Source organism: Microcaecilia unicolor, chromosome 5, assembly GCF_901765095.1.
Source record: "Microcaecilia unicolor chromosome 5, aMicUni1.1, whole genome shotgun sequence".
NCBI lineage: Eukaryota > Metazoa > Chordata > Amphibia > Gymnophiona > Siphonopidae > Microcaecilia > Microcaecilia unicolor.
In genome coordinates this window covers 363,157,976-363,178,887 of record NC_044035.1, presented here as the reverse complement: position 1 = coordinate 363,178,887, position 20,912 = coordinate 363,157,976, and the positions used below count along the sequence as shown (strand labels likewise).

The 20,912-nt window shown below is 48.0% G+C and overlaps 1 protein-coding gene across 2 annotated transcripts in view; it reads right to left on the bottom strand.

Moving 5' to 3' along the window:
* AP1G1 (adaptor related protein complex 1 subunit gamma 1) overlaps nucleotides 1-20,912 on the bottom strand; it is a 319,248-nt gene that overhangs the window by 261,232 nt on the left and 37,104 nt on the right. The window lies entirely within an intron of this gene.

Here is a 20,912-nt window from a genome sequence, read left to right as displayed (position 1 = left end):
AGAACAAGCTTGTAAAGGCTCAAAAGGAGGTTTCGTTAGAGTCGTAAGAACCAGATTGAGATCCCAAGATGGAAAGTCTGCCCTGACCGGAGGACGAAGAAGACTCACCCCCTTCAAAAAACGGACCACATCGGGAAGGCTAGCGACAGACTTACCCCGAAACCGACCTCTGAAACAGGAGAGAGCTGCCGCCTGCACTTTGAATGAAGAAAGAGAAAGTCCTTTATCAAAACCTCGTTGCAGAAAATCTAACATCTGAGCCACGGACGCCCGGAAAGGGACAACGCCCGCCTCTGCACACCAAGCCTCAAAAATTCTCCAAGTACGAATATAGCTCAGAGAGGTGGAACGCCGACGAGAACGAAGCATGGTGGAAATCACAGGTGCTGAGAAACCCCTCTTAGCTAACCAGGCTCGTTCAAGAGCCAAGCCGTAAGACAAAAATAGAGCCGGATCTGGATGTGGTACTGGTCCTTGCACCAGCAAGTCCTTGTGCACGGGAAGCCGAAGAGGAGCCCCCGCTGACAGACGTTGGAGATCCGCGTATCAAGGACGCCGAGGCCAGTCTGGAGCCACCAAAATCACTGGCCCCTTGTGTTCCTCGATCCTCTGTAGGAGACGACCTATTAGAGGCCATGGCGGAAACGCGTAAAGAAGACCGGAGGGCCACTGCTGTAACAGGGCGTCTACCCCTGCTGCTCTGACATCCCTTCGGCGACTGAAAAACCGAGGGACCTTGGAGTTGAGCCCGGAGGCGAACAAATCTAGAACTGGAGTGCCCCAGCGTTGCACTATGAACTGAAAGGCCCGATCGCTGAGAGCCCATTCCCCGGGATCGAGAGTGTGTCAACTAAGAAAGTCTGCCCGCACATTGTCGACTCCTGCTACTTGCGAGGCTGATATGGCGGAGAGGTGAACCTCCGCCCACGCGAGGAGACTCTCCGCTTCTCGATACAAGAGACGACACCTCGTTCCCCCCTGGCGGTTGATGTATGCCACTGCCGAGGCGTTGTCTGAGAGAACTCGCACCGCTTTGCCTACTAGGAGATGACCAAAGTGCTGCAGGGCTAACCGAATCACCCTGGTCTCCAAGAAGTTGATGGATTGAGCTGCTTCCAGCGGGGACCAGAAACCCTGGGTTCACTTGTCCAGGCAGTGAGCTCCCCAGCCTCGGAGACTGGCATCTGTCATTAATGGTATCCACCGAGGAGACTTCAACGGCATTCCTGCCAAGAGATTCTTCATTCGTAACCACCAGCATAGAGAGCTGTGTTCCGGATGACGGAGGAACAACTTCATCGTGAGAGATGTCTCTGAGAAGACCACCAGGAGAGCAGGGACCACTGAAGAGACCTCATGTGAAATCTGGCCCAGGGCATTACCTCTATTGTTGCTGCCATAGAACCGAGAACCTGCAGATAATCGCGAGCCGACGGGGCTTTCTGTTGAAGTAACCCCAGAACCTGAGACCTGAGCTTCAAGACTCTTCCCTACGGGAGGAAAACTCGACCCCTCTCTGTATCGAAGGTGACTCCCAAATACTCCAGCGACTGAGAGGGAACCAACCGGCTCTTGGCCAGATTCACTATCCAACCGAGGGACTGTAAGAATGCTACCACTCGCTGAGTGACCTGGCAACTCTCCTGATAAGACTTCGCTCTGATCAACCAGTCGTCTAAGTAAGGATGAACGAGGATTCCCTCTCTCCTAAGAGCCGCTGCCACCACTACCACAACCTTAGTAAACATGCGTGGAGCCGTCACGAGACCGAAGGGCAGCGCACGAAACTGGTAATGCTTTCCTAGAATGGCAAAGCGCAAGAACTTGTGCTGAGCCGGACATATCGGAATATGCAAATAAGCCTCTGTGAGATCTAATGCTGTTAAATACTCTCCTTGGCGAACTGCCACTATGACGGAGTGAAGGGTCTCCATATGAAAGCTTGTGACCTTGAGCACCCGATTGACAGCCTTGAGATCTAAAATTGGCCGAAAGGAGTCTTCTTTCTTTGGGACCACAAAATAAATAGAATAGCGACCCCGCTTCTGCTCCGAGGGGGGAACTGGACAAATTGCTTGAAGATCTAAGAGCCTCTGCAGAGTGTCCCAAACCACTCGCGCTTTGTGGCGAGAGCGACAGGGGGACTCCAGAAAGGCTTCTGAAATAGGCCTTGCGAACTCTAAGGCATAACCATCTCGAACAACTTCCAAGACCCACTGATCCGAAGTAATGTGGATCCACCTCTGATAGAACTGTGAAAGACGAGCTCCCACAGGGACCAGGGGAGAGTCCGTCGCACCTTCATTGGGAAGCACGTGATGGGGTGCAAAAATCCGTGGAAGAAAATCTACCTGCTCTGCGGTAACCCCGAAAGGACTGAGTTCTGTTAAAAAAAAAAATCGAGACCTCTGCGTCTGAGGACCCCTATCAGATTAAAATGTACGGAAAGAACGAATACTACGACGACCGAACAAAGCACCCCGACTAGCCAGCCGAGGCCTATCTTCAGGGAGGCGAGGAACTTTAGCGCCGCCTAGAGACTGCACCAACTTATCCAATTTCTCTCCAAACAAGAAGGAACCCCGAAAAGGGAATCTACTTAACTTAGATTTAGAGGCCGCATCCACCGACCACCCTTTCAACCATAGGGAGCGACGAGGAGCAACGAGCAGCGACCCCCAAGGCCAAGGACTTAGAAGATGCCCTCAACAGATCATATAGGGCATCGGCTAGAAAAGCAAAGCCCGTCTCAATCTTGGCCACTTCTACATCAATAGCGCCTAGATCACCCGAAGATCTATCCAAAACTCTTTCCGCCCAACGAAAACAAGCCCAACGAAAACAAGCTCTGGCCTCCAGAGAACCACAGATGGCCGCCTGCACCGCCAGAGAAGAAACATGAAAACTATTCTTTAGAAGAGTGTCTAGCCTCCTATCCTGGGCATCCCGCAGTGCAGTCCTGCCATCCACAGGGACCGCATTGCGCTTAGTAACAGCCGAGACCACGGCATCCACTACAGGAAGCTTAAGCAGAGCTCTATCCGCCTCCGGGACAGGGTAAAGTCGACTCATAGATCTGGAGGGGCGAAAAACGGCATCCGGGGCCTCCCATTGCGCTTTAATAACCTCCCAAATATCTTGATGCATAGGGAAAGTTTTACTGGAAGTCCTAGATCCCTTAATCAAAACATCGATCTTCCGCACCTCTGAGACAGGGGGCGGATCCTCAAAATGCAAAGTTGAGGCTACCATGGAAATAAGGTCCTGCAAGTCCTCTTTATGGAACACTCTAGCCACCGAGGGATCCTCCCCCTGTGACAAAGGCACAGCGTCTGAATCTAAGGAGGGAAAATCCTCCCAAGAAGGCTCTGCTAGACCCTGTAGTCCCTCTTCTTCCTCTAAAAGGGGCATATCCTGATCCTAGTGAGAAAAAACATCTAATTGCGAGTCCCAATCCCTAGGTCTCTTCGGAGGGAGAACAGAGCTAACAGGATCCCCTGGTGCTGCTGCTCCTGCATTGTCCTTCTGCATAAGAAAAGCTTGGTACATCTGCAGCACAAACTCAGGAGGAAACCCCCCTGCCTGAGTGCCTGCCCTGCACCATCGCCCCTGAGTCTGGATCACCTAAGATCCCTGAAGTGCGGGAAAGAGACGGACCCCCCTGAAGGAGAAACCGGATGAGGAACCAAAATGGCCGCCGTTCGTGCCAAACTTGCAGCACCACCCCCCGAAACTGCACCTGAGGCCTCCGCACGAAGGGACGACGAAGGGACGGAGGAATCGCGCGCCATGCAGTACTTACAAGCGCTGGAGGAATTAACCCCCCGACGCTGACAGACGGAACATCTTTTTAACTTCTCCGACATATCGGAGGAAGAAACGAGCACGCGCCGGCGCGGTTCGCACGGGAGATTTTTTTTTTTTTTTAATGCTCTCAAAGAAAACAGCAATAGCTCCAAGAATATGAACAGAAATAAATTCTGGCCTCAATCAATAGACTGCAAGTTCTGCTTTTGTCTTAGTTCTTCTTTTTTTTATTTTTTTTTTTAAACAGCTGCCTCAAACAAAGCTCAATGCTCGTTAGGTCAGAGGGGGAAACAGATTCCTCTTTTAAATTACACTGGCTGCCTCTCCCAAAGGCGAACACCATTCCTCAGAAAGGGTGGCCCTTCCCTCTTTTTTTTTTTTTTTATATGTTTATCTATATAAATAATTCTCACCTGCAACATTCTGAAGCTGACTCTGTGGGAGGGAAACACTGAAGGCTAGGCTGTCAGCAACACTCACTCATGCACCACTCACTCTCATTCATAGACCCGCCCTCAGCCACGCCCCTTCCGGACATAATTCGCAACCCCAACATTCTAAATGAAGCCTCAAGGAAGTGTGAGGCGCCAGAGATATCCGTTTTCCCCCATTACTGTGTGCCCCGCCCTCACGTTACAACATGATGACGACGAGGGCGGAGCACTCACACTCCAGGAAACGCGATCTCCAGGGGACTCCAGCCTGCCTTGCAGAGAGCAAAGAGGAAGTGAAAGGCTAGCCGGGTCCTGCAGGGAGACAGGCACAGCTTGAAAAAACACCGCATGCTCCACACTCCCTGCTGCTCCTGGAGAAACCCAGCACTAACACTCCAGGAAACGCGATCTCCACGGGACTCCAGCCTGCCTTGCAGAGAGCAAAGAGGAAGTGAAAGGCCAGCATGATGCCTTCGATCCGATGCCAGCCAGGTCCTGCAGGGAGACAGGCACAGCTTGAAAACACACCGCAACCTCCAGACTCCTCGCTGCTCCTGGTGAACCCTTGCAGCAAAACAAGCCTGTCGCTACCCATGTGCTACTAAAATTTGTTGCCTGGCCTTTATTCCTACACTGTCGATTTCTTTCCCCCTTTCTTAATTGTTGTTCTTCCTGCTACTTTTCAGCACCCAAGCTTGCCTACATCTTCCCTAGTCTCATGCACACAGCCTCGGTGATTCTTGCCTCGCCTTTATTCCTACACTGTCGACTTTTCCCCCACCCTTTCTTAATTGTTGTGCTTCCTGCTGCTTTTCAACACTCAACCCTGCCTAGATGTTCCGCAGTCTCATGCACACAGGCTCGGTGATGGTGTCAGGAGACAGTCTGTCCAGACACTACAGATGCCAGCACACAAGTATAAGGACAGTGGCTGACTCACTCAAATACTCCCCCCTCCCACAGCTGCATCTCACTGGATCTCTGACATCCAAAATAACCTCTCTGTCACTCTCTCACACACACACTGTCAACGACACACAGCATCTCTATGTCTCACACACAGACACACACTCCCTCCCCTAACCCACTCAATAAAGAAACTGTTACACTGAAATTGGGAACACATGCAAATGTCACACAGCTCATTTTTAAACATCATATTACACATACTATTAAAAAAAAACGTATTTTTAAACATGGGAAAACATTTCAGAAAATAACACCATTTGAAACATTAATGCCAGAAACTCATCACCTTGCTAGCGCCAGTTTCATTTGTTTCGGAAACGGGCCTTTTTTACTAGTATTTTTAATAATTATCACTGCACACGAGGGAAATGGGGAGGAAGGGGGGGGAGGGACTCGGGACACCCGAGTGTAACACCCCAGAGGCTACAAATAAGGAGGAGAATATCAGAAAAGCCTCTAATCAATACTTCTCAGGCACAGAAAAGAAGATAAACAGAAAAGAAATATATATATATTAAAGAAGAGACTAATGGGCTCGCTTTCTACCTGCTGGGAGACTGAGAACATACTGAGGTTAAGGTCATATGACCAGGACTCTTATTGGCTCTCTAGAGTCAGAGTTTTTTCTCAGTCTCCACCTGCTGGTAGGCGAGCACAACCCATCAGTCCAATCCTGGGCCGGTCCGGAGGGATGCTAAGAAATTACCCATTCTACACCACTCAGGATTTTGTACAAGTTAATCAATTTTTTACTCTTTCAGAAAGTACAAAGACTAGAGGACACTCAATGAAGTTACATGAAAATACTTTTAAAACAACTAGGATGTATTATTTCACTCAACGAACAGTTAAACTCTGGAACATGTTGCCAGAACAGTGGTTAGCGTATCTTGGTTTCAAAAAGGATTGGACAAGTTCCTGGAGGAAAAATCCATAGTCTGCTGTTGAGACAGACATGGGAAGCCACTGCTTCCTCTGGGATTGGTAGCATAGAATGTTGCTACTATTTGGGTTTCTGCCAGGTACTTGTGACCTGGATTGACCACTGTTGGAAGCAGGATACTGGGCTGGATGAACCACTGGTCTGACCAAGTATGGCTATTCTTATGTTCTCATGGCTGAACAACCGCCATCACCGAACGCAAGTTTTCCATTTGGAAACTCTCAATTCACAGAAACCTGTTGACCTTCATTAGGTCAAGAACTGGATGACAGGAACCTCCTTTACTACAAAATAAATGGAGCACAGATCTAAACCCTGATCACAATTGGGTACTAGAATCATCGCTCCTAAGCTTTGTTCGGACTGAAGTGTGGAATGTATGGCCTCCTTGGACAAGGCCCTGCACAGCAACTTCAAGAAAAAAATCTGCAATTGAGAGGAGAACTCTAATTTGTAAACTTCTCTGATAACATCTAGAACCCACTGGTCTGATGTGTTCTTGGTCCTATTGTCTCCAGCGAAGAGTGGTCGGGATCCCATCATTGTGAGGGACGAGAGACATGGAAGGATCTTGAGAACTGGGTAGAGGACTGCTTGTCTTGACTGTTTCGCCTGATATCCAGGTCTCTGAACAGATGTATAGCAACCAGGCCTGTACCGATTAGTCCTTAAGGCGAGAGAGTCTGAATGAACTTGGAGTTCTTAGGCTTGTCATCAGGCAAAACGATGATCTTAGAGTCCCCCAAATCTTTAACTAATTTCTCCAAATCTTCCCCAAAATGGAGGTTCACCCAAAGTGGCAATTTGGTAAGGCGCTGCTTAGATGCAGCATCCGCTGCCCGGTGGCTAAGCCAAAGCAAGATTCTGGCTGTCACTGCCAATGCCACTTCCTTGGCAAAAACCCTGACAATATCATATAGAGAATCAGACAGGTAAGCCAAGCCTGTTTCCATAGCAGGGAATTCCAATGGAGACTGAGAACTAGTGTCAGCCAAAGAATCTGCTGCCTGCTGTACCCAACTCAGGCAAGCCCTTGCTGCATAAGAACTACAGATCACTGCTTGAAGAGAATGAGCAGAAACCACAAAAGACAGCTTTAAGACAGACTCAAGCTTCCTATCCTGAACATCCTTTACAGCTAGTGGCCACTAAGGTAGCCTCTTTAGATAACGTAAGCCTCTCCAGCTCATCTTGAGAGATGGGATATAGGTGAAACATATCCCTTGAAACCCAAAGGAGGGCATCTGGAGTTGACCACTAGACTGAAATTAATTCCTGGATAGCCTTGTGAACTGGAAAGAATTAGGGAGCCTTTTTTGTGCTTGCTATTTTAGGATTAGAGGAAGAGGAAGCCTGAGACTAAGGAAAAGAAACATTGAGAACTTCCAGAGCTTTAGTTATAAAGGTAGGCAATTTCTCCCTATGGAAAACCCTAACAGATGAAGATCAGCAGCCTCATCATTCAAAATCTCACCCTCCTGTAACGCTTCAGGTAAAATGGCCCGAAAGGAAGCTGCAGAAATCCCACCATCCAAGTGAGGAGATGGAGAAGAAACTGAATCCACCTCAGAAGGATTGTCCAAACACTTTCATTTAGAGGAAGTCCATGAGCAGTGGCTGAGAAGCATGCAGAGACTCAGAGCCTTGGTGAGAGAATTTTAATAAATAAGCCTGATGCAGAAGGAGAATGAATTCTGAGGAGAAAGGCTCTTGAGCAGTAAACAGTGCTGAAGCTGCCCCTGTGTCAGACCCTGAAGAATTGAGTACTGGCTGAGAAAGTAAAGAAGAACACTTACCCCAAGGAGTAAATTCACAGGAATCCAACATGGCTGCAGTTGCTGGTAAAGAAGCAGTGCCAGGAAGAGAAGTCCGAGGTGAACACACCAAAGATTCCCCATATGGGAACCCAACAGCTACTATTGACATTGTTTCAGATTTATTTTTTTTAATTTTTGTTACATTTGTACCCCGCGCTTTCCCACTCATGGCAGGCTCAATGCGGCAGGCAATGGAGGGTTAAGTGACTTGCCCAGAGTCACAAGGAGCTGCCTGTGCCTGAAGTGGGAATCAAACTCAGTTCCCCAGGACCAAAGTCCACCACCCTAACCACTAGGCCACTCCTCCACTCCGATGCTGACAGGGGGGAGAAAAACCCCCACAGCTGCAGTCTGACCCAACATTGCTATACACTCCCCACAGCTAAAGCAGCGTTGTACAGCCCCGCAACGAAGAAAAACGAAAAAAAAAAAATGAAACAACAGCGATTTTTAAAAAACACACACAAAAAAATGACAGACAATAAAATGTAAAGGTGTACTCACTTAACTTGGAGACCACTCAGACTGTCAAGTTAAGAGGATATCAAGCCTAACAGTGGCAGCAATGTAGCAGTAAGCCCCCTCCTTACAAAAGCCACAGAAGTAGAATTTCTGCCATTGCCCCCCTTTTTTTTTTCTTTATTTTTGAAGTCCTTTAAGGAAGAAGGAAGAAAACAGCAGGAAGGGGTGGGGAGGCAGTGGAGGGACCTGTCATCACCAGATTAGGCACCAAAGTCAGCCTAAACAGCTCCAAGCTTGACTGAAGTAGAAAACCCAGAACAGGAGCAACAGGACAAGATGAAACCAGTAGCCTGAGAGAAACCATCGATTGCCCGCTGAGACAGAGGACACAACTGAGTCATATAAGAAGGTATGCATCCTGGTTAGTCAGTATCTCCTCATCTGGTAATTGATCATAAGTCCCTGGATTTATCTGCTGCTGCTGCTAAAGAAACTTTTAAATCTTAAAGGCTATTTTTTTTTAGCCTGGATTTGAATATGTGGAAGAAGAGAAGAGAGGTAATGACAAGCTGCAGAGTCAATCTGCAAGTGAACAATAAGAGGGTTTTTTTTTTTTTGGGGGGGGGGGGGGGGGGAGGCATATAATTTGAAAAGCTGAAGATAAAGAGTTTTGTACCCCTCTCCCCAACTCCAGTGAAGGACAAAAGAAAAGTCCAGTTATACTGGGATTCTACTAATATTACTTCATTTTTATTTTTGCCTGAACTTTTTTTTTCTTAACAAAATTCTTCACCACCATCTGTCCACAGCCATTCCTAACATCTCAGCTCTCAACCTTGCATCTGCTTTCCTCATTCAGCATGACACCTGTGCTTCACTTTCACAACTCCTAACCATGAGTGAAAACTGATAAAATACTGCTATTACTACTAATAATAATCATTTTCATAGTACTACTAGACATATGCAGTGCTGTACATATGATATGCAGCTACTTTCTCTGTCCCTAGAGGGCTCAGTTTTGTATCTGGGACAATAGAGGGTTAAGTGACTTGCCCAAGGTCAAATGGAGCTATGGTGGGAATTGAACCCAGGTTGCCAGGCTCAAAGCCCGATGCACTAACCATTAGGTCACTCCTTTTTCTCCGATTATACCAAGAAACATATGTAGCAAAACAGTGTGACACCCAAAACATAGAAGATTGGCTTACTGATACTGCCACATGTTGAAGAGGACAAAAATCATTTCAGTGTTCATAGGAATAAAAACAGGGAAGTATAAAATATATCTAAACACACAATTTTCTGCCTGCACTTTGCCACTGCAAAGATGAAGCATTCCAGTCACTGGCTCAACATTACTGGTCTGAACGTTAATGTCCATCTTTTATGATGCACAAGTATTCAAGCAGCCAATCAAGGCTCAGACTGATATTGACAGAAGAAGCAACCAGCAGGCTTACTGACTGCACTGATGTTAAAATGCATTTCTTGTTACAGACACAAATGTTGGTTCCATCAGAGCAGGTCTGGCTCATGGGCTGTAGTTTGCTCCCCCCCCCCCCCTCCCCCGGACTACACAGACCTACCAGGCTGTCATCAATTTTATTTTACCAAATGTGTATACTTAATGCTAAGTATATGTTTTTAAATTATGTTGTGTTATTCACTTTGCAAAACATATAATTGTACTAATTCATCAAAATCTTTAAAAAATTGAAATCTAAAGTTGCTTCATGGAAGACGAAGTATGAGGCGGTTGCAGGCAAAGGGAAAATTAGGTTCTTACCTTGGTACTTTTCTTTCCTTTAGTCATAGCAGTTGAAGCCATTACGTATGGGTTGTGTCCATCAACCAGCAGGGGGAGATAGAGAGCACAACTTTTCACAGTGCCTCATGGCCAGCCAGCTCCACTGCCTCGTCAGTATTTGAAGCTTCCAAAGCAGTATGGCAAACCGCAATGGGAATAACATGAACTTTCCTCACAGCGAACGATGGCCCCTTAACAAGGGCGTGAACTCAAAAGGAGGGAATGAACACATCCTCCTGGAGGGAATAAACTCGTCCTCCTTATTGTATAACTGGAGGGGATACAAGCAACCTCCTGGAGGGAATAAACTCATCCTCCAAAACAAACTGGAGGGAATGGACTCATCCTCCTATAAGTGAACATGAATCCTGAAGACTGTTTTCCAACTTTCTCCCAAGGAAGGAACTTCAGGAAACAAGAACAGAACCTGAAACAGATTCACAGCATACAGACAATCATACAGGGAGGGCTCATGGCTTCATCTGCTATGACTAAAGGAAAGAAAATTACCAAGGTAAGAACCTAATTTTCCCTTCCTTGTCATCAAGCAGATGAAGCCATTACGTATGGGATGTAACAAAGCAATCCCTATATAGGGTGGGAACAGGTCACACCACGCGCTAGCACTTGTGCTCCAAAACGCGCATCCCTCCTAGCAGTCACATCCAGCCTGTAATGTCGGGCAAAATAGAGCTTAGAAGCCCATGTTGCTGCACTGCATATCTCTTGACGAGAGAGTGCTCCAGTTTCAGCCCAAGAGGACAAAATCGCTCTGGTAGAATGCGCCTTAAAGGCTACAGGCGGAGACCGGCCGGCAAGCAGATAAGCTGAAAAGATAGTTTCATTGAGCCAGCGGGCAATAGTGGCTTTAGACGCTGGAGACCCTCTGCGAGGACCTGATAGCAAAACAAACAGATGATCATAGATCCTGAACGAGATAGTAACTCGCAGATACTGCAACAGAGTCCTGCGCACATCCAACAGGTGCAACTGCCCAAAAGATTCTGGAAACTCCTCCTTATCAAAGGAGGGCAAGAAAATAGCCTGGAGCTCTGACACCTGTCTCGCCGAAGTAATGGCCACAAGAAAAAAAGGCCTTTAGTGTCAAATCTTTCTCCGATGCTCGCCGAAGCGGCTCAAAAGGAGAAGCCTGCAGGGCCTTCAAAACTAGCCCCAGGTTCCAAGCTGGACAGGGTGCTCACACGGAAGGCCGGACCCGAAGCACCCCACTAAGAAACCGTGCCACATCTGGATGAGCAGCTAAAGACACGCCTTCAACCTTACCACGAAGGGAGGCCAACGCTGCCACTTGCACCCGCAGGGAATTATAGGCCAAGCCTTTTTGTACACCATCCTGCAAAAAGTCCAGAATCGGCGAGAGAGGAGCCCGCATGGGTGTGATTGCTTTTGAAACACACCAAGACTCAAACTGGCGCCAAATCCTGGCATAAGCCACGGAAGTGGAACGCTTGCGGGCCTGCAGGAGAGTGGAAATGACTGTGTTTGAATAGCCTTTGTCCCTCAATTGCGCCCACTCAATCGCCATGCCATAAGACCAAAGCGGCAGGCGTCCTCCATGGCTACTGGGCCCTGTGACAACAGGTTCAGTACCAGAGGTAAAGGAAGGGGAGCCTCCACTAGCATCTGTCGGAGGTCCGCATACCAAGGCCTCCTGGGCCAATCCGGGGCGATGAGGACCACTTCTCCTGGGTGCAGCCGAATCCACAGGAGCACGCACCCTATCAAGGGCAACGGATGGAACACATATAGTAGGCCCGGAGGCCAGGGCTGAGTCAAGGCATCCAACCCTGCCGAGCGAGGATCTCTCCGTCTGCTGAAGAAGCACGGGACTTTGGCATTTGAACTTTTCGCCATAAGATCCATCACGGGCTTGCCCCATTTGGCACATATCTGCAGGAATACTTCGTCTGCTAGTTCCCATTCTGCTGGATATATCTGATGCCTGCTTAGATAAACGGCTTGCACATTGCTCTGACCTGCAGTGTGAGCTGCCGACAGAAACTAAAGGTGCAGCTCGGCCCAGTGGCAAATCTGTTCGGCCTGCACGGCCAGTGCTCTGCACTGAGTGCCGCCTTGTCGATTTATGTAGGCCACTGCTGTCGTGTTGTCCGACATCACTCTGACAGCCAATCCTTCCAGGGTCACTTGAAAGTACAGAAGCGCCTCAAACACCGCTTTCAACTCCAGGCGGTTGATGGACCACTCCGACTCCTCAGGTGTCCATAGACCCTGGGCATGCTTCCCCTTGCAATGTGCGCCCCAGCCCTTCAGGCTGGCATCTGTCACCACTAGACACCAATCGGGGAGCGCCACTGGCATTCCTCGCCGCAGCATGCTGTCTGAGAGCCACCACTCCATGCTGAGTCGGGCCGCAGGGAGCCAAGAAAGTCTGCATTGATAATTCTGAGAAACTGGAGACCATCTTTGAAGTAGGGAATACTGTAGAGGTCTCAGGTGCGCTCTCGCCCAGGGCACCACTTCCAATGTGGCTGTCATCGATCCCAGCAGCTGTACAATGTCCCAAGCTCGCGGGCAGAGCATCCTCAGGAGCAGACGGACCTGATTCTGAAGCTTGCACCGCCTTAGCTCGGGTAGGTATACATAGCCTGAGTCTGTGTCGAACCTGGCCCCCAAATATTCTAGAGATTGCGAGGGGGTCAGGTGACATTTGGCCATATTGACGACCCAGCCTAGAGATTGTAGTACTGAGACCACTCTGGCTGTAGCTTGATAGCTCTCTGTTACAGAGTCTGCTCTGATGAACCAGTCGTCTAGGTACGGGTGAACCCTGATACCTTCTCGCCTGAGCAAAGCAGCTACTATCACCATGACCTTCGAAAAGGTTTGGGGAGCTGTGGCGAGGCCAGAAGGCAAGGCCCGTAAGTGGAAATGTTTTCCCAACACTGCAAACCTCAGAAACTTCTGGTGCGGGGGCCAAATTGGTATGTGCAAGTAAGCTTCTTTCAGGTCTAGAGACGTGAGAAACTCTCCTGGCTGTACCGCAGCAATGATGGAGCGCAGGGTTTCCATGTGGAAATGTCACACTCTCAGGGACTTGTTTAATTCTTTTAAGTCCAGAATAAGGCGAAAAGACCCACCTTTTCGCGGCACCACAAAACAGATGGAGTATCGGCCGTAGCCGTGTTCGGCGGGAGGTACCGGGGACACGGCCCCTAACTGAATCAGACCTTGCAAAGTCTCCTCTACCGCCGCCCGTTTGGCGGCAGAACCGCATCGGGACTCCACAAACACGTCTCTTACTGGGGCGTTGAATTACTACTACTACTACTACTACTACTTAACATTTCTAGAGCGCTACTAGGGTTACGCAGTGCTGTACAAATTAAACAAAGAAGGACGGTCCCTGCTCAAAGGAGCTTACAATCTAAAGAACGAAATGTCAAGTTGGGGCAGTCTAGATTTCCTGGGTAGAGGTGTAGTGGTTAGGTGCTGAAGGCGACATTGAAGAGGTGGGCTTTAAGCAGTGATTTGAAGATGGGCAGGGAGGGGGCCTGGCGTATGGGCTCGGGGAGTTTGTTCCACGCGTGGGGGGAGGAGAGGCAGAAAGGGCGGAGCCTGGAGTTGGCGGTGGTGCAGAAGGGTACTGAAAGGAGGGATTTGTCTTGAGAGCAGAGGTTACGGGTAGGAACGTAAGGGGAGATAAGGGTTGAGAGGTAAAGAGGGGCTGCAGATCGAGTACATTTGTAGGTTAGTAGCAGAACCTTGAATTGAATGCGGTAACTGATCGGAAGCCAATGAAGTGACTTGAGGAGAGGGGTGATATGAGTGTATCGGTTCAGGCGGAAGATAAGACGTGCAGCAGAGTTCTGAACGGACTGAAGGGGGGATAGGTGGCTAAGTGGGAGACCAGTGAGGAGTAGGTTGCAGTAGTCAAGGCGAGAGGTAATGAGAGAGTGGATGAGAGTTCGGGTGGTGTGCTCAGAGAGGAAATGGCGGATTTTGCTAATGTTATAGAGGAAGAAGCGACAGGTCTTGGCTATCTGCTGGATATGGGCAGAGAAGGAGAGGGAGGAGTCGAAGATGACACCGAGGTTGCGGGCAGATGAGACGGGGACGATGAGGGTGTTATCAACCGAGATAGAGAGTGGAGGTAGAGGAGAAGTGGGTTTGGGTGGGAAGACAAGAAGTTCGATCTTGGCCATGTTCAGTTTCAGATGGCGGTTGGACATCCAGGCAGCAATGTCGGATAAGCAGGCCGATACTTTGGCCTGGGTTTCCACAGTGATGTCAGGTGTGGAGAGATAAAGCTGGGTGTCATCAGCATAAAGATGATAGTGGAAGCCATGAGACGAGATCAGGGAGCCCAGGGAAGAGGTGTAGATAGAGAAAAGAAGGGGTCCAAGGACAAAACCCTGAGGGACTCCAACAGAGAGCGGGATAGGGGTGGAGGAAGAACCATGAGAGAGTACTCTGAAGGTACGATGGGAGAGGTAAGAGGAGAACCAGGAGAGGACAGAGCCCTGGAACCCAAAAGAGGACAGTGTGTCAAGAAGTAAGTTGTGATTGACAGTGTCAAAAGCGGCGGATAGGTCGAGGACAATGAGGATGGAGTAATGACCTTTGGATTTGGCGAGGAACAGGTCATTACAGAATTCAATTCTGTAGCCATCTCTGATCAGGTCCAGAACCCACTGATCTGAGGAAATATTGGCCCACTCCTCGGCAAAGAGGGAAAGACATCCTCTGATGACAGGAAGCGAGGAGGGGGCCGGCGCACCATCATTGAGAGGGTCGCCCCTGAAATCCAGGCCTAGAGCCAGTGGCTGTGGAACGCTTGTCCGAGCGAAAGGAGTTCCTCTGCTGAAAAACGGGCATGAGAAGTGAACCCAGCAGAACGCCCCGGGCGGTACCTTCTAGCTTCACGGAAACGAGGTCTATAAGAGGAATGGACCGCCTGGCCCTTGGAGGAAGGCCTCGGCCTATCTTCGGGCAAGCGCTGGGGTTTAGGATCTCCCAGGCCTTTAACAATTTTTTTTTTCCCAACTCCTCACCAAATAGGAGAAGGCCTTGAAAGGGCAACTTCACCAACCTTTGCTTAGAGGCCATGTCCGCTGCCGAATGTCGTAGCCAAATAAGACGGCGAGCCGCCACTGCTACTGCACCACAATCTGAAGGGGAATTAGCCCTTCTACGCTTTTCTTTATGCCAATTATCAGGGAAAATAGCCTCAGCGGGCAGTCCCAGGCCAGAATCCACCGAGGGGGACAATAGAAGGGGCCTCAGATGACCCTTGAGGAAGAGCTCTTTTCAGCATGTATGCTTTATGCAGTAACACCACAAAATCAGGGGAAAAAAACTCGCCCTGGGCACCCAGATCCCGTCTGGGGCTAGCCGCTCCCTGAATAGCCTCAATTCGAGGTCCCCCCCGAGCTCAGGGCTCTCCGTCTCTACGGAGGCCGCGCCATGCGGAGAATTCAAAATGGTGTCCGCTGCCAGAATCATCGCTCGCCATGCTCGGGCCGGCTCTTACGCATGTACAGCACGATTTACAGAGCCCCGCTGCTGATTTGCGCTTGCCACACCGAGAACAGCGCTTTACATTCTCTGCAGCCATTGACGAAAACGGCAGGAAAATTCAAAATGGCGGTTTCGCATCAAAAACGCCCCGATCGCGGGCCCACCCCGGAGGAGTTAGAAAACACTCTTACCTCACCGGACCGAGTATCACAGCTCTGGTCCCATAGAAGAATCAAAGGAAACCCTCTGTTCCATTTTTTTTTTTTTTAATGCTGTGAGGAAAGCAGAGGTAATAAGAACTCCGGAGGCTCAGATGAGTGGGAAAGGCAGGGAAAGGCGAACCAATGTGCCTGCATCCACTGAGTGGGAAAGGACAGGGAAAAGCAAGCTAATATGTCCACATCCACAGGGGCATGGGTAAGGCAGGGAAAGGGCTTACCTATGTGCCTTCAAAGTGAAGCTGCTATAGCCTCTAACACCCCGGCTAACAACTGGCAAGCCAGGAGCCACTCCCAGGCAGATTTTTGATGGAGCTCGAAGAAGCTTCACATCCACATCCACCTGTTCCACTCCACTCATTTTATATACCTCTATCATGTCTCCCCTCAGCCGTCTCTTCTCCAAGCTGAAAAGCTCTAGCCTCCTTAGTCTTTCTTCATAGGAAAGTCGTCCCATCCCCGCTATCATTTTAGTCGCCCTTCGCTGCACCTTTTCCAATTCTACTATATCTTTCTTGAGATGCGGCAACCAGAATTGAACACAATACTCAAGGTGCGGGTGCACCATGGAGCGATATAACGGCATTATAACATCCTCACACCTGTTTTCCATACTTTTCCTAATAATATCCAACATTCTATTCGCTTTCCTAGCCGCAGCAGCACACTGAGCAGAAGGTTTCAGTGTATTATCGACAACGACACCCAGATCCCTTTCTTGGTCCGTAACTCCTAACGTGGAACCTCGTATGACGTAGCTATAATTCGGGTTCTTTTTTCCCACATGCATCACCTTGCACTTGCTCACATTAAACATCATCTGCCATTTAGCCACCCAGTCTCCCAGTCTCGTAAGGTCCTCTTGTAATTTTTCACAATCTTGTCGCGAGTTAATAACTTTGAATAACTGTGTCATCAGCAAATTTAATTACCTCACTAGTTACTCCCATCTCTAAATCATTTATAAATATATTAAAAAGCAGCAGCCCTAGCACAGACCCCTGAGGAACCCCACTAACTACCCTTCTCCATTGTGAATACTGCCCATTTAACCCCACTCTCGGTTTCCTATCCTTCAACCAGTTTTTAATCCACAATAGGACATTTCCTCCTATCCTATGACCCTCCAATTTCCTCTGTAGCCTTTCATGAGGTACCTTGTCAAATGCCTTTTGAAAATCCAGATACACAATATCAACCGGCTCCCCTTTGTCCACATGTTTGTTTACTCCTTTAAAGAATTGAAGTAAATTGGTCAGGCAAGATTTTCCCACAAAAAAGCCGTGCTGACTTGGTCTCAGTAGTCCATGTCCTTGGATGTGCTCTGTAATTTTGTTTTTAATAATAACCTCTACCATTTCCCCCGGCACCGACGTCAGACTCACCGGTCTATAATTTCCCAGATCTCCCCTGGAACCTTTTAAAAAAATTGGCGTTACATTGGCCACCCTCCAATCTTCCGGTACCACGCTCGAGTTTAAGGATAAATTGCATATCACTAACAGTAGCTCCTCAAGCTCATTTTTCAGTTCTATCAGTACTCTAGGATGAATACCATTCGGTCCAGGAGATTTGCTACTCTTCCGTTTGCTGAACTGCCCCATTACGTCCTCCAGGTTTACCGTGAAGTCAGTAAGTTTCCTTATTCTACTGGATCAGTTGAGTGCCCCCTACCAGCAGATGGAAGTAGACATACTGATGTAATGCAGTGACATCACTGGTTTAATGGGCTGGAGTTTTCCAGTATTTCTCTATCTCTAGCAAATGGTGTAGTTGTAGTCTAGTACAGTAGGTCCCTTGCATAGACCTGACTTCCAGAGTACAGTCCTTGGCAGTGTCTTGTGAAGTTGTCCTCAGGCTGATGGCTTCTGAGGTTGAGGCCATGCTTCATTAATCCATTTGAGGTTGGGAGATTCGTGCCCTCTGCAGTCCCAAGCTATAGCTCATGGGCTTTTGCTTGGTGAAGCCAAAATAAAAAAAAATTTTGTCTTTTTATTTTAAAATTTGGTGCTTATTTTTATCTATGTTTCGATGGAAATAAAGCTTACTTCCTTAGCATCCCTCCAGACTGGCCCAGAAAGATACTGATGAGTTGTGCACTCCTTCTAGCAGATGGAGACTGAGAATTCTGACTGAGCGCCAGCCCTGGCTAGCTATATTAAGATGCAGTATTCTCAGTCTCCAGCAGGTAGAAGGTGGCGAGCCCTTCAGTCTCTTATTCTTCTTAGATATCTTTCTATCTTTCACTCCTTTTGGTTAAAAAAAAAAAAAACGATATTGTTTGTTCTGTACTTCTGTGCAATGGGATTTAAAAACAACAAAAAAACTTTATGGCAAGTTTTGTTGCTGAAGGAGGCTGAGATCCGCAGGGGTTCTCTTACAGCCTTGGATGACCAGTACTATTTAATGATAATTGGGTCTTCAGGCCTGCAATAACCTCAGCTCCTTCGAGGGAAGGGTGTTCTGAGGACAAAGCCACACTGCTTTTATATTAAAAAAAAAAAAAAGCCAAAGGAGCAAAACAGCTGAGTTTCGGGTTTGCCGTGTCTTGTATTGCAACCGGTATTTATAACGCTTCTGCATTTTCAGAAGCTCCTTTTTTTTTTTTCCCCTCGTTTGAGGTGCCTTTGCATTATGGAGGAGAAGCTGTAGCATTCTGTGCTAAACCAGCGCAGGGGCCTCATGGTGTCTCGTATTTGAAAATTTTGTACCGCCCGATGCTTTTGTCAGTGTTGGGGCGTGTATCGAGTTCTTCACTTTCTCAGGGTCAAACAGCTGGTCGTTCTCAGGCTCTGGTTTTGGTGGGAAGTGCCAGCATTTTACAACCTACATCCTACCGTGTCAGAGCTATCTACTTAGGCTCCAGAAAAGTCCCCAGAAGTTTCTTTGCTGCCTGGGTCATCACATGGGGTAGAACTTCAAGGCGGGTTTCCTCTCGAATATGTGTTGCAAATGTTTAGAGCTTTTTTTTTTTAATACATAAATCGGATTCCTCTCCAGCACTTCTTTTTGAAGGGTCCATGGGACCTTGGTTCTTCTCTCAAAAGACCTAGGGCTGCCTGGGCTTTAGAGGCAGATGATGACATGGATTTGGATCCTGAGGTGACTTTCCTTGAGGAAGATGATTCTTTGGTGTAGAAGAAACAAGGTTTTTCTGATGAAACTGCACATGCAGATCCAGTATCTCACACTCCTACCTGGGGAGGATCCTTCTGTAGTATCTATTTTTTGTAGGAATTCATAGCTTTGGTCCCTTCTACATTAAACTTTGAGGAGTATTCAGTGGTCAGGAGCACAAGGTGGATCTTTTGATAAAGGGCATTAGGAAAGCTGGTAAAACTTTTCTGATGCATCAACCAGAGATATCATCCAAGCCCAGTGGGACGTGCCAGATGGCTCATTTCGTCTTTCCAGGTCCATGGTTTGCCTTTACCTGGTTCCGGATCCGGACAAGGCTCTACTTAAATCTCCTGTAGTTGATGCAGTGGTTTCTGCTGTTACCAAGCACAATACCTCTTGGATGATAGAGGTACAGCTCTGAAAGATGTATAGGATCAGCGTATAGAATCTCTCTTAGTCTTTGTTGTCTCGGTATTGGTGGTCCAAACAGCTATGTGTGACTCTTTGGTAGTTAGGGCTTGTTTTCTGTGGTCTGAGTGAGTTTTAGATAGGTCTTAAGATGACTTCTCCTTAGTGGATGCAGGAGTAGCTAAGATAGAGATGGGCTCAGCAGATACCTTGTGTGATTTATTGAGGGCGTCTTCCAAGTCTGTGGCTTCAAGAGTTGCGGCCCGTCGTTCTTTGTCTTCGAGGCTGGTCTTCTGATGTGACTTCTAAGACTAAACTCAGTAAGTTCCCCTTTCAAGGATCTTTTCTTTTTGGTGACGAGTTGGATAAGTTAAAAGTTTAGGTGATACAAAAAGTTTCTTGACTTCCTCAGGATCATATTAGGTTAGTGGGTCGTGGCCTTCTTTCTAGTCTGGGATGTGGCAGAGATTTTTGTCGGCTTCAGGCAGACAGAGAAGCTACTGTCCAAAAGTCTCGTTATTTTCAAAGGTTCTAATCCTTTTGAGGTGCCAGACGTGGAAGAAGAGACGAAGGTTTCTGGGCCCAACCTCCGCTTCCAATGGGAGCTTGGTTAGCTCAGTTTTATTGGAGGTGGGCCCAAATTATCTCCGATCAGTGGGTTCTCGAGGTTATTTACGACGGGTACATCGCTGCCAGGTGCTTTTCGTTCTCGTCTAAAAGCGGGGACCGGTCAGGGTCACTCTGGAGAGACTTCTTGTTTTATAAGCGGTCTGTCCTGTTACTCCCTCAGAAATAAGAACAGGTCACTATTCCATTTACTTTGTAGTTCCAAAATAGAGGGTCATTTTGACCAATTTTGGATCTCAAGGCAGTCAACTGTATGCTGAAGGTTCAGTTTTTGTATGGAGACACTTCGGTCATTGTGGCCGTTCGATCAGAAGAGTTTCTAATGGTTCAAGATTTGACAGAGGCTTACCTGCATATCCTGTTTCATTCCTTATACCAAAAGCTTCTTTCTTTGTTTTGTGGTTTTGGGCCAGCAGATGGTGGCAGTGGCTCTCAGAAAAGAGGACGTTCTTGTCCATCCTTACCCGCACGATTGGTTAATCAGAGCAAAATCGTATCAAGGAAGTTTGCAAGCTACAGAGAGAGTAGTTCAATTTCTTCAATCGGTTGGGTGGTAAACCCTCTCAACAGTTGTCTGGTGCCATCTCACTCACTTATCTAGGCGTTTCCTTAGATAATCTGCAAGGCTGAGTATTTTTGCCTCACAACAGGATTGTCAAACTTCAGGATCAGATACAGCCCCTTCTTTGCAAACTGGTACCATGTATGAGAGATCGTCAAGTATTAGGATCCATGGCAGCGACAATTGAGGTACATATGAGGCCTCTAGTAATCCTGGTGGCACGCAATTGGCATTGC